Source organism: Anser anser, assembly GCF_964211835.1.
Source record: "Anser anser genome assembly, chromosome: W".
NCBI classification, from domain to species: domain Eukaryota; kingdom Metazoa; phylum Chordata; class Aves; order Anseriformes; family Anatidae; genus Anser; species Anser anser.
In genome coordinates, this window is record NC_139731.1 from 10,991,913 (window position 1) to 11,005,886 (window position 13,974).

Sequence of the window (13,974 nt, forward strand, 5' to 3'; positions counted from 1 at the left end):
GCCAGGGCTAGCTCTTGTCTCTGCCGGAGCATTCCCGGTGAGAACCAACTCACTGGGGAGCCTGGTTTTGGAAATCTGCATCTCTAGTGAGCCTGTGGGAACTGCCATTTTCCCAAGGCTTTTAATTGGCCACTTTGGGGCAGATTTTCCCCAAGATAGCAAAAAGGCTTGAAAAAGAGCTTCACCTCCTGTCAGCTGTTAGTATCATGCTGTAAAACACGGAGACAGGAGAGCTTTACAAAGCATCTCATTTGACTCAGTTCAAACCAACCAATTTCTCCTCTGGGCTCTTCTCAGGGACAGACAAATTGATCCAGCTGAAATTTTCCATATATAATTAAAGAATTGGAGCTGAATGCAGGCACCCAACTTAGAGAATTTCAGCCACAACACATGCAGTTTATCAAAGCTGAACAGGATTTCATTATACGAACTCTCAGGCAACCTTTATAATTGGCGGTGCTAATGGTTCCTATTAAACTGAAATCTCCCTTCCTCACAGGGGTGCTATGAGCATTAATTTGTTAATGATTGCACAATGATTTGATGATGAAAAGGACCCTATTAATGTGAAGCATTATTGTCCTCACAATGCAAGCTTGCCTGCTTTCATTACTCATTATGTACAGGGACATACATATTATGGAAAAGGGATGGGGAGATAATAAACCTGATATTATTTTCAAAGGCCTAAGACAACATGTTTACAGTGCTCACAGCATGGGTAATAGGAATATTCTGAAGAGCTCTGTTTAAATAGCAGGATCCATGGGGTGGAGGTGAATGATGTGTATGTATGTGTCCACACAAAACCTGCGCCCAAACATACAGGCGAACACATGCGTTCATGCTCTCATCTATTTTTCTGTCCTCTGTTAACCCCCGGTTTCTATGCAGCCTTCGCTTTGCCACCTGAAACTCTCACCAGCGCTACTTTAATAACAAAAGGACTCCATAAACAAAGCTCCCTTTTATTGCATTGATACCTTTTGTTGCCTACACTGACTACAATCCTATACTAAGCTCCTTTGGATGCAAGTAGTTTTTCATTTCTCTCCTCGATCAACCTTCTTCATTCTAACTAAAGTAGGAGGAAAAAAAGAAAAAAGAAAAAAATTCACAGAGTCACACGTTAATTCAGGGACCAGTGCTGCAAATGTTCACATGAGTAATCCTTCCTCAGATGAATAATCCCTCTGACCACAGCAGACTGATTAACAACAGTGCAGATTAAGCATGTCAGGATCAGGCCCATGCCCTGATGCTTGGGTTCTCACCCTAAGTCTCACGGTTGCTGGTCTCACTCCTTCTGTTAGCTGTGCTCGAGGTCCCTTTTGCAGCTCTCAATTATTTTATTCAATTACACAGCTAATAGGCTCTGATTCTGTCAGCACTCTCTGGAAAGCTTAACAAGGCTGAAGTAAACAATCCCATCTGAGTTAGAAGACTTTGCAGGATTGGGCCCTGTAATAGTGGCTGAGAGCTGTATCTTCGGATCGTGATTACAATGTGTGTTTTTACAGATTCACAGATTCACAGATTTCTCTAGGTTGGAAGAGACCTCAAGATCATCGAGTCCAACCTCCGACCTAACACTAAGTACTCCACTAAACCATATCCCTAAGCTCTACATCTAAACTTCTTTTAAAGACCTCCAGGGATGGTGACTCCACCACCTCCCTGGGCAGCCCGTTCCAATGCTTAATAACCCTTTCGGTAAAGAAGTACTTCCTAACATCCAACCTAAAACTCCCCTGTCGCAACTTTAGCCCATTCCCCCTCGTCCTGTCACTAGGCACGTGGGAGAATAGACCAACCCCCACCTCTTGACAGCCTCCTTTCAGGTAACTGTAGAGAGCGATGAGGTCGCCCCTGAGCCTCCTCTTCTCCAGGCTGAACAAGCCCAGCTCCCTCAGCCGCTCCTCGTAAGACTTGTTCTCCAGACCCCTCACAAGCTTGGTCGCCCTTCTCTGGACTCGCTCGAGCACGTCCATGTCCTTCCTGTAGCGAGGGGCCCAAAACTGAACACAGTACTCGAGGTGCGGCCTCACCAGAGCCGAGTACAGGGGCACAATCACTTCCCTCGACCTGCTGGCCACACTGCTTCTTATACAGGCCAGGATGCTGTTGGCCTTCTTGGCCACCTGAGCACACTGCTGGCTCATATTCAGCCGACTATCCACCAATACTCCCAGGTCCTTCTCGGCCAGGCAGCTTTCCAGCCACTCATCTCCCAGCCTGTAGCTCTGCTTGGGGTTGTTGCAGCCCAGGTGCAGGACCCGGCACTTGGCCTTGTTGAACTTCATGCAGTTGACCTCAGCCCATCGCTCCAGCCTATCCAGATCCTCCTGCAGAGCCTTCCTGCCCTCGAGCAGATCGACACATGCACTTAGCTTGGTGTCATCTGCAAACTTACTGAGGGTGCACTGGACGCCCTCATCCAGATCATCAATAAAGATATTAAAGAGGACCGGCCCCAGTACCGAGCCCTGGGGGACTCCACTAGTGACCGGCCTCCTTTTTGCTATTAATAGTCTCATATTTTATTTGGAAAACCACAATGAAGTAAGCCAGCAGAGAATCAGGGAGTATACGGGTTGATTTAGCTACCTAGGTCTAAAGAAGGATAAATTGCTATTTAAAACCAAAATTCACTCACACTGTTTATTTATTTGGAGCAGAAGCGGCCTGCCATGTGTCTGATATCAGTCGGTGAATGCTGGTTCTGTGTGCTCTGTGTCCAGGGTTTTGAAGCTGAGCAGAAGCATCCCCCTCTGGCAACCTTTCGGCCTGTTCCTGCCTTTCTTCTTCTTTACCTGCTTGTTTCCAGGAGAATGAAGATATTCGGGACTGATGTATTACTATTGTGGGAATAAAAATGTTTTTGCAGAGTTACATTGTTTAAAGGTAAGGAATGTGGTATTGAGATATGCTTGAGAACAGATTTTGGAGCAATTCCAACCTCCCGAGGAGGTGTTACTGTTACAAAATGTGGATGATCTGTTATTGTCAGGACAGGAGAAAACAGTTGTGAAGGAAGCTACTAACAAGCTATTCGACTTTCTGGGAAAACAGGGCTTGGGAGTATTGAAAAATAAATTACAATATGTAGAAAGAGAAGCCAGGTATTTAAGGCATCTAATGTCTGAGGGAAAACAAAGAATAAATCCAGGGAGGATTCAGGGAATTGTTGAAAACTAAGAAAGAACTAAAAAGTTTTAAGAGAAAGATTTTTTTAAGGAATCAGGAGCCACGAAGTCTGAGGGAAAATGGATACTCCCTGATGGGAGAGAAATGCTGAATAAAGCACCAATGAGGCAAATATGATGTTTTATATGAAGAGAGTCATTGGGAGGTGCAAGCAATGTGTGATGTTGTGCTAAGACAGTATGTCTGTGTAGGAATATACACTTCAGTGAAGCAAATACGCAGAGGATGTACCATATGTCAAAAGGTAAATTAAAAAGATCATCCGTAACCCACCTAGAGGGTTCTCCTCTTCTCTTCCTCTTCTTCTTCCTTCTTCCTCTTCTGGGAAGGTAAAGCGAATAAACCAGACATTAAAGAAGCAATTAACTAAATTAGTGTTAGAAACCCAACTTCCTTGGGTAAAATGCTTACTCCTCCAGGTTCAAACAGCACCAAGAAAGGATATAGGAATTTCACCATATGAGATGCTGTTTGGATTACCCTATCTGGGCAGAAGGGATGAGATACCACAATTTGAAACAAGAGAGTTTTCTTAAGAACTGTATTCTGGGGTTGTCCTCTTCTTTGTCATCTCTCAGGACCCGTGGGCTGTTGGCTCAAACCCCACCTTTGGAATTCCCCATTCACCACCATCACCCAAGAAACTGGGAAAGTTTCGGCCCTGGAAAGAATTAACTCCGGCCTAAATAGGAAGGACCATTACTAACCACTGAAACAGCCATAGGAACTGCAGAAAAAGGTTGGACTCACTATACTCGAGTGAAGGCATCCGTCGACCCTAGCACCTGGGAAGCTGTTCCTACAGAAGACTTGTTGGAAGTTGAAATCGAAGAGAAAAAAAGTCTCATAGTGGACTCTGAGCAGGATAAAAGCTTGCAATTGTAAACTAATCTTTTATTTTCGCAGGTAACTAATGAGTGTGACTTGTGATTGAGAGAAAGGGCAGACCTATAGTGAATTGAAGTGCTCCCAAGGGGGGTTTGTTATAGTAGTAGTGTATATCTTATTCTTTGTATTGATAATTATTTGGAAACCTAAGGTTTAAAAATAATGACAGGGAAAAATCAATTATTAATTTTGTTTCTAGTGATTGTAGGCCTCAGAGAAGGCCTTGGTCAATTGGCAACTTGGAAAAGGCATGACCAGATAATAGTAAGACGGGACACCCCGTCAAAATATGGGTGAATGTGACAGAGGGTTATGTACCACAGTCCATCATGTCTTATGCTTGTGAGGTGTTAGCTTGTGGAGATTTAAATGCCCAAGGACAATTGAGCAGAGAGAACAAATAACTGGGAGAGACCCAACAGCCAGATTGAGAATAGCTGTATGGAAACGATCCTCTATTGCCATCAGAGAAAGGGAGAAACTCAAGGAGAAAACAGGAGAGAAAACAGGAGGCCCTCTTTGAAATGCGGCAGTTCAAACATTTGAGATTCAAACAGGGTATGGGGATGTGAATGCCTGGATAGAATGGGTCAAATATACTGTCCAGAGTCTCAACCATAGCAATCGCTATGCTTGTGCCTCGGGATGACCAATTGCCCAGATAGTGCACTTCCCATTGGGGTGGACCAAGGATTCCCAGGGGATGCGATGTACGATTGCATTGTACCAAGAGAAGACTGCCTGGGGAAATGAGGCCTGTAAGTCTCTCTCTTTGCTGTTCCCTTCCTTGCGTGACAGCAATATCAGGGTTCCCCCTGCATTCTCTACAGCTATAGGTAACCATACAGCTTGCCTCTCACGGCAGGGTGTGAGTGCTACCCGGCATCTGGGAGAATTTGCCTTGTGCACGAGGACCTTGAATGCTACCGAGGACTTGATGGGAAACTGCTCAAGACTTGAGATCCCCAGGGCAGATCTCTGTGGAGGGAAGATCTTACAGTCCACCCTACCATCTAACTGGGGAGGCACTTGTTCACTTGTTCAATTAGCTATACCCTTCACCCTGGCATTTGAAAGAGAAACATCACAAACACCCAGAAGAAGTAAAAGAAGCTTAGGAGTATCATTTGATGATAGAGTGTACAAAGATTCTATTGGGGTGCCTAGAGGAGTTCCCGATGAACAGGAAGCCAGGAATCAAATTGCTGCAGGGCTTGAGTCACTATTCTGGTGGGTAACGATCAATAAGAATGTGGATTGGATTAATTATGTTTATTATAATCAGCAGAGATTCAGAAATTATACAAGGGATGCGATAAGAGGAAGAAGATATACTTTTTGATGACAGGACCCTCCCCTGTTTCCCCACTGAGTGGGTAATCCAGGTTCACAATCTCTCTGATGCTTCCCAGACAATGCATGGCCTTCAGTTGCCGGCATGTTAAATTTCAAATTTCTTTTGACTTTTTTTACTGTTTGAAGTGGTAATGTTTCTTCACTTTTCCACAATTCCCCCCTTTTCCTTTTTTTTAATAAATTGTTGATTTTTGCAAAATTTTTCTCTAAGGTGTAATTTTGTAGATTTCTTCTTCTTCTTCACCTTCTTTGCTTTCCATCTCCTCTAATATCATCACCTTATCTGAGTAAGGTGGTGGCTTCGTGGTCATTTCTTTCAATAGTGCAGTTTCAATTAACCACTGTAGTACTCCTTTTACACAGGGGATAATGCAACAACCAGCAGCTATCAAAACTCCTGCTACTATGATCAAGGATGTAAATATGCCTAATTTTTCTGCCAATTCACTGGCAAGGGTGGTAAACCCTTGCAATGCTCTAGTTACTGTGCCATCCGGGGCAGCACTGTTGGGTATAAAAGTGCAACAGTGGTTGCTCAGTATCACACACCCACACCTCCTTTCTCCGCAAGCATCATACCTAATGCTATTCTGTTTTCCTAAGCCATTTTGCTGGTGGCATCCAGTTGTTCAGCGATTCCTCTTATCGCATCCCTTGTATAATTTCTGAATCTCTGCTGATTATAATAAATATAATTAATCCAATCCACATTCTTATTGATCGTTACCCACCAGAATAGTGACTCAAGCCCTGCAGCAATTTGATTCCTGGCTTCCTGTTCATCGGGAACTCCTCTAGGCACCCCAATAGAATCTTTGTACACTCTATCATCAAATGATACTCCTAAGCTTCTTTTACTTCTTCTGGGTGTTTGTGATGTTTCTCTTTCAAATGCCAGGGTGAAGGGTATAGCTAATTGAACAAGTGAACAAGTGCCTCCCCAATTAGATGGTAGGGTGGACTGTAAGATCTTCCCTCCACAGAGATCTGCCCTGGGGATCTCAAGTCTTGAGCAGTTTCCCATCAAGTCCTCGGTAGCATTCAAGGTCCTCGTGCACAAGGCAAATTCTCCCAGATGCCAGGTAGCACTCACACCCTGCCGTGAGAGGCAAGCTGTATGGTTACCTATAGCTGTAGAGAATGCAGGGGGAACCCTGATATTGCTGTCACGCAAGGAAGGGAACAGCAAAGAGAGAGACTTACAGGCCTCATTTCCCCAGGCAGTCTTCTCTTGGTACAATGCAATCGTACATCGCATCCCCTGGGAATCCTTGGTCCACCCCAATGGGAAGTGCACTATCTGGGCAATTGGTCATCCCGAGGCACAAGCATAGCGATTGCTATGGTTGAGACTCTGGACAGTATATTTGACCCATTCTATCCAGGCATTCACATCCCCATACCCTGTTTCAATCTCAAATGTTTGAACTGCCGCATTTCAAAGAGGGCCTCCTGTTTTCTCTCCTGTTTTCTCCTTGAGTTTCTCCCTTTCTCTGATGGCAATAGAGGATCGTTTCCATACAGCTATTCTCAATCTGGCTGTTGGGTCTCTCCCAGTTATTTGTTCTCTCTGCTCAATTGTCCTTGGGCATTTAAATCTCCACAAGCTAACACCTCACAAGCATAAGACATGATGGATTGTGGTACATAACCCTCTGTCACATTCACCCATATTTTGACGGGGTGTCCCGTCTTACTATTATCTGGTCATGCCTTTTCCAAGTTGCCAATTGACCAAGGCCTTCTCTGAGGCCTACAATCACTAGAAACAAAATTAATAATTGATTTTTCCCTGTCATTATTTTTAAACCTTAGGTTTCCAAATAATTATCAATACAAAGAATAAGATATACACTACTACTATAACAAACCCCCCTTGGGAGCACTTCAATTCACTATAGGTCTGCCCTTTCTCTCAATCACAAGTCACACTCATTAGTTACCTGCGAAAATAAAAGATTAGTTTACAATTGCAAGCTTTTATCCTGCTCAGAGTCCACTATGAGACTTTTTTTCTCTTCGATTTCAACTTCCAACAAGTCTTCTGTAGGAACAGCCTCCCAGGTAATAGGGTCGACGGATGCCTTCACTCGAGTATAGTGAGTCCAACGTTTTTCCGCAGTTCCTATGGCTGTTTCAGTGGTTAGTAGTACTTGGAAGTGTCCTTCCCATTCAGGCTGGAGTTGATCCTTTCCAGGTCTGAATCAGGACCCAATTTCCCACGGGTCCTGAGAGATGACAAAGAAGAGGACAACCCCAGAATACAGTTCTTAAGAAAACTCTCTTGTTTCAAATTGTGGTATCTCATCCCTTCTGCCCAGATAGGGTAATCCGAACAGCATCTCATACGGTGAAATTCCTATATCCTTTCTTGGTGCTGTTTGAACCTGGAGGAGTGCTAAAGGCAATCATTTTACCCAAGGAAGTTGGGTTTCTAACACTAATTTAGTTAATTGCTTCTTTAATGTCTGGTTCATTCGCTTTGCCTTCCCAGAAGAGGAGGGGTGCTGGAGGGTGTGAAATTCCCACTCAATCTCTAAGGCCTGCATTAACCCTTGCAGTACTTGTGAAGTGAAATGACTTCCTTGATCTGAATCAATGTTTTCAGCTATCCCATATCTAGGGACTATTTGCTCCAGTGATACCTTAGCCACCGTGTTCGCAGTGGCAGAAACGGAGGGGAAAGCTTACACACATCCAGTCACGTGGTCAACTAGGACAAACAAGTACTTAAGTCTCCCTGCTTTTGGTAACTCAGTAAAGTCTACCTGTATACTTTGGAAAGGTCGAATCCCTGGCTCCCGCCCCCCTCTAGGTGGGTTACAGATGACCTTTTTATTTACCCTTTGACATACATCCTCTGCATATTTGCTTCACTGAAGTGTATATTCCTACACAGACATACTGTCTTAGCACAACATCACACATTGCTTGCACCTCCCAATGACTCTGTTGATGTAAAACAATTAATATTTGCCTCATTGGTGCTTTATTCAGCATTTCTCTCCCATCAGGGAGTATCCATTTTCCCTCAGACTTCGTGGCTCCTGATTCCTTAAAAAAATCTTTCTCTTAAAACTTTTTAGTTTTTCTTAGTTTTCAACAATTCCCTGAATCCTCTCTGGATTTATTCTTTGTTTTCCCTCAGACATTAGATGCCTCAAATACCTGACTTCTCTTTCTACATATTGTAATTTATTTTTCAATACTCCCAAGCCCTGCTTTCCCAGAAAGTTGAATAGCTTGTTAGTAGCTTCCTTCACAACTGTTTTCTCATGTCCTGACAATAAAAGATCATCCACATTTTGTAACAGTAACACCTCCTCGGGAGGTTGTAATTGCTCCAAAATCTGTTCTAGAACTTTGCCCAAATAAATCGGTGGCCCTGTAAACCCCTGAGGTAAAACTGTCCATATGTATTGTTGCTTCCGCCCCATTTCAGAGTCTTTCCAGTCAGAGGTGAATATATCTTTGCTCTCAGGGCCTGAGACCACTCCATTAATACCACTGTTATTCCAGTCTAACAATTTACTATTTGAATGCCCAATTTCATCATCAAATCCCTTCCCAACAAGTTAGTCCCTGCCTTGGGTACATGCAATAATTGCCCAGAGATCATTTTATCCCCTAGTCTCAGCTTGGTATCCCCCAAAGGTGGCACTGTTATCCCAGCCCCTTCTACCCCCATCACTTTTTAGGGTTTCATTAGTTAATTTAATCCCTGATACTTTATAGGCCAGTAATGACCTAGCTGCCCCAGTGTATTGGGTTTGATGGCAAGGTTCGGGGGGGGCTGCAGTGGCAGCCCCCACGAGGAGAATCCAGAAACCGCCCCGTGGCAGATAAGGGACAATTTCATCCAGCCCCAAAGGGGCCCACCACTGCCCAGAGCCAAGCCATGAGCAACACAGTCCGTGCCTCTGTGAGAGCACATCCACGAAAACAAACGAACAAACAAAAACCTGCTGCTCAACAGCAGCTGGGAGAGGGAGGAGTGAGAAACCTCCCCGCAGACACCAAAGTCAGCACAGAAGGAGAGGGTGGCGGGCGCTCCAGGCACCGGAGCCGAAGCCCCCCTGCAGACTGCGGAGAGGCCCCTGGTGGAGCAGGCTGCCCCCTCCCATCCCCCCCCCCCCCCTCGATACTTGGGAAACTGATCAAACACCACAGCAAATATACCAAAACTTCTAGACTGTTACTTAGATAATGCCTACATCCTCTTTCCCTGCTCATTCAACTTTCCCAACTCATTCAAAAAACAGCTCTGTCAAACATTACATACCACACCTTTAACACCTTCAATAACCCTTTTAAACTCTTCTTTTCATCTTTCTCCAGCCTGTACTTTCACCAAAGTCTCTGTCATTGGCCAACTTAATTCCATACCTTTCTCCCTCATCCCATTTTCCTTCTCTCCTCCTTCTTCCACTCTGGATATTCCCACCTGAAGTGGCCAGCCTGGCCACACTTAAAACATCCCATCAAAGCCTGTCCCTGCTAAGATTCAGGCCGCAACACGGGTAGCTTTCCTTGCCTGCCATTCCTTCATCTCTCTTCCTCTCCTTTCCATCCTGGCCCTGACTCCCCCTGAAGATTTTCTTCCTCTTTCTCCAACCCTCTGCCTCACTACCTGCTACACTGTCAATACCATTAGTTTCACTCTCTGCTTTTCCTTCTCATCTCCCCTCCTGACATACACCTTCAGGGCCTCCCACAGGAGGGCCCCCCAGTGACTGTTCACTACATCCCCCCACCTTCTGGAGCATTTTCTGGGTATCTTGCCAGGCTTTAATCACAAAATGAACTTTCAAGAGCCCTTGGGATACCGGGTCCTCGGGATTCATCCCCAAGTACTTTCTCATTCTGACCCCAAGTCTCTCATATGATTTCTGTGTTGCGCATTATTATTATTCCAGCCAGGATCGGCAAGTGGGTATTTCTGCCCTGCCAGTATTACCCCTGGCCCTGGAGGATGAGCTCTCTCCCATTTTTGTATAGCAGCTCTCCTCCTGATCATTCCCATTTCTTTCCCTGTAAACAACATATTTATATACAGAATTCCCCCCCCCCAAGAGTATAAGTTAGGTCCTAGGAACTGGTCTAATAGTTCAGCTAGCCTGATGGGGTCCTCAATTAAAGACTTCATCTCCTTCTTAAAACTCCTAACCTCTCTGCTGGTAAGGAGGGGGGGAAGTTCACTTAAGAGGATACACAGTTAGTGTTAGTACTGTTAATATCAGGGAAGGCAAAATTCTCAATATCTCTTCTACCTTGTTCTAATTCTTGCCAGAGCCTAGAGTACGCTCTTCTCTAGGGACAGTGTTAATTGCAGTCCCCATCTCCCTTCCTGGAGCAATTGCTGCTGCCACCGGTGCAATATTAGGATTAGAGGGAGCATAAATTGGCTCCTTCTCCGAAAAAAAAAGGAATCTTATTGTTTACACATAAATTTAAAGCCTGAATTTTCATTAGGCCCGTATTTTGGCCAAAATACTGCTGTTTCCTTAATTGGTTCTTTTGTCCAGACTAATACACAATATTTAACCATTTTTTTTTCTTTTATCATCTCCTCTACTTTTGAGATTATTTTTCCAATTTCTTATAATTCTTCAGGAAGAACTTTCAGTAGGCACTCCCCCAGGGATATTTCCCTGTCCCCTGGAACTCATATTTCCCATTTTTCCTAGCCCTTGTCAGTGTGCTGCTACAGAAATTTCCCTCCTGCAGGGTACCACACACTAACGTTCCGGTTCTGGAAAATGGGGGTGTACTACCAAGCACTTCCCCGTGCAAGGATTACCATACACTAAATTTCCCTGGTGTACTGCCAAGCACTTCCCCGTGCAAGGACTACCGCACACCAAATTTCCCTGGTGTACTGCCAAGCACTTCCCTGTGCAAGGGCTTACCATACACCAAATTTCCCGAGACTCTTCCTTTCTCTCCCTTATCTCACCCTTCGTCCGTCTCCGGCCGCACCCCTTGCGGAGCTACAGAACCGCGGATCAGGACACCACACTCTCTTCGTACAAAAGTACCTCTCAATCACACGTCACACAGAGTCTCACCCGACCCCCAAGGCAATACTTAATATTTCTTACCTTGGTCTGTGCACAGAGTTACCGGATCAATTCTTAAACCCGGAGTGCCTACCTTCTTCCTTTCCCCACTACTTCATGGATCCTGCCTCTTTAATCAGTCTCGGGCCCTCTGTCAGCTCTCCGCAGAACCGCCACCGTCGATGCACAGGACCGCTGAAATCAGCGGGGCATGCCTTCCTGCTGCTGCGGCAGTGGGGCTCCCCGGTAGGTGACTGGATCCCGGACGAGCCCCCAAATTGTGAGAAACACTCCGTAGCCAATAACTTAGGCTCAGGCGAGGATCTCAGTGAAGTAGTAATTTATTCGCGATTGCAATGGCAGGCGTCCCACAAGCAGGAGCGCACCTACTGGTTCCAAAACACAGTTTATATACTTTTTGATGACAGGACCCTCCCCTGTTTCCCCACTGAGTGGGTAATCCAGGTTCACAATCTCTCTGATGCTTCCCAGACAATGCATGGCCTTCAGTTGCCGGCATGTTAAATTTCAAATTTCTTTTGACTTTTTTTACTGTTTGAAGTGGTAATGTTTCTTCACTTATCTGACTTGACTTGACACCGTGATTTTCACCTAATTGTTCTAAGGAGTCTGGTTGTCTGCATTTTATAAGGTCGCCTGCTAAGTTTTCTTATCACTGCAAGCATATCTCAATACTCCATTCCTTATCTTTAAACAAGGTAACTGCAAAAACAACATTTTTATTCCCACACTGCTAGCAAGGGCCTGATCCAGCCCTCCTGGAAGTCATCGGAAAGCTGTCTATTGACGTCATGGGGATGAGGAGCATACTAATGCATGCGAGTACCTTTACTAATGCTGGCAGTCCTGTTAACAACACCGAAGTTGTTCGCAGGATTAACAGCAATCAATCAAGCCCTTTGAAAGGAACATTAAAAGCCAAAGCCCGGCGCTACAAGCCCGTTCTCACAAGAGGTATGCACAGACCTCTGCTTGCTCCTGGGCATCCAGCTGCTCTTGCCAGTGGCCTGGCCATGTCGGTGCATGGTGCATTTTTCCAGAGGTGAGGATTTGGGGCAGCGTGTCTTCCGAGGAGGGAAGAATCACCAGCAACCTAGCCCCAGATAAATAGCTTTTGTGTTTCCAAAGAAACATGCTGACCAGAGTGAGGAGCAGGAGCAAAAGGGGGTTGTAAATGGGCTTGGAAGGGTTATTTTATTTTATTTTATTTTTCCTGCAAGTAGACACATAGAATAAAATAATCTAAGAATGAAAAAAAAAATGTAAAGTGCTTTCTTTTGGTTCCAAGCAGATAAATGATTTTTACTCTCTGGGAGAAACCGGAGCCTGTTACAAAAGACCTTATTTACACAAAATTCCCATGTACTCCCCTGCTTATGGATTGCTGAACTGGACCCACTGTGATTACACTGGGAACATTTCTCACTTGGGAACTGTTCGGCAAAGGCTGGTTTATAGATAACAATTTTACTCCTCCTTTGCCTGTATCTGCTTAAAATCCAGTACAGATCCTTGTACATGTGTAAAGGTGCTTATGGGGTACAGCTTATTTCCATCCCCAGCAGCAGCTGTGTTCATCGCAGAGCCCTTGTAGCAATATTTGTGTCCATATTATTTCATCCTGCCACCCCTCACAGCTGTGCCTGTGCAACAGGGGGCTGTACTTGAACTGCATCCATTTCTAAATGACTACTGATGGCTCAGTGGAAATGGGGCATGGACCAGCTCAAAGTTTTAAAAGATATATGTTGGTAGAAAAAAGGGGTACCCTCGGTGAGCGACAAAACGACTCTTTTCCCCTAATTGGCTTTCATTTGGGATAAACGGTGCTTACAGGCACAGTGGCCTGCTCACCGACAAGGTGTTAACAGACCTGTCCCTGGGATGGATTCATGCAAGGTGCAGTTTCACTTTGCACTGTGGTGACTATTCCTTATTTAAAAAAAAAGGTTTAACAAGTCTTCTTGCAGTGAGCCCTCCTCACTGTACTGCAGGTGCGGTTTAAAGGTTCAGAAAGAGCGGATATTGAGCTTTTTAATGTCCTGGCGCAGGGTGGGGGGTGCGGGAAGGTTTTTTTTCCTGTGGGTTTTGCTGTTGTTGCCTTTCTTTTATCCCACTCCGAGGCTCAAGGCAGGATCTGAAAGCAGGTGAGTTGTGGGGCTGGGAATATGGGAGAGGGGCTGTGTGAGGGCTTTGCCCTCCCGCAGCTCCCAAGCTGCCAGAACCCTGCACCTTCTCAACGTGAGTAACCGCCTGGGAAGGGGATGCAGACCCCCCCCCTTACACCCCAAAAAACAGCACCAGACAATGCATGGAGCCTGCCTGCAGCTGCCACCCTATTAGGGGCACAAGGAGCCCCAAAAGGCACCGAGAGCCTCGGGGGGCGCCCCCAGGTGAGTGTCCCGGGGGAACAAAGGGGGAGGTCCAGCCCGACCCGCCC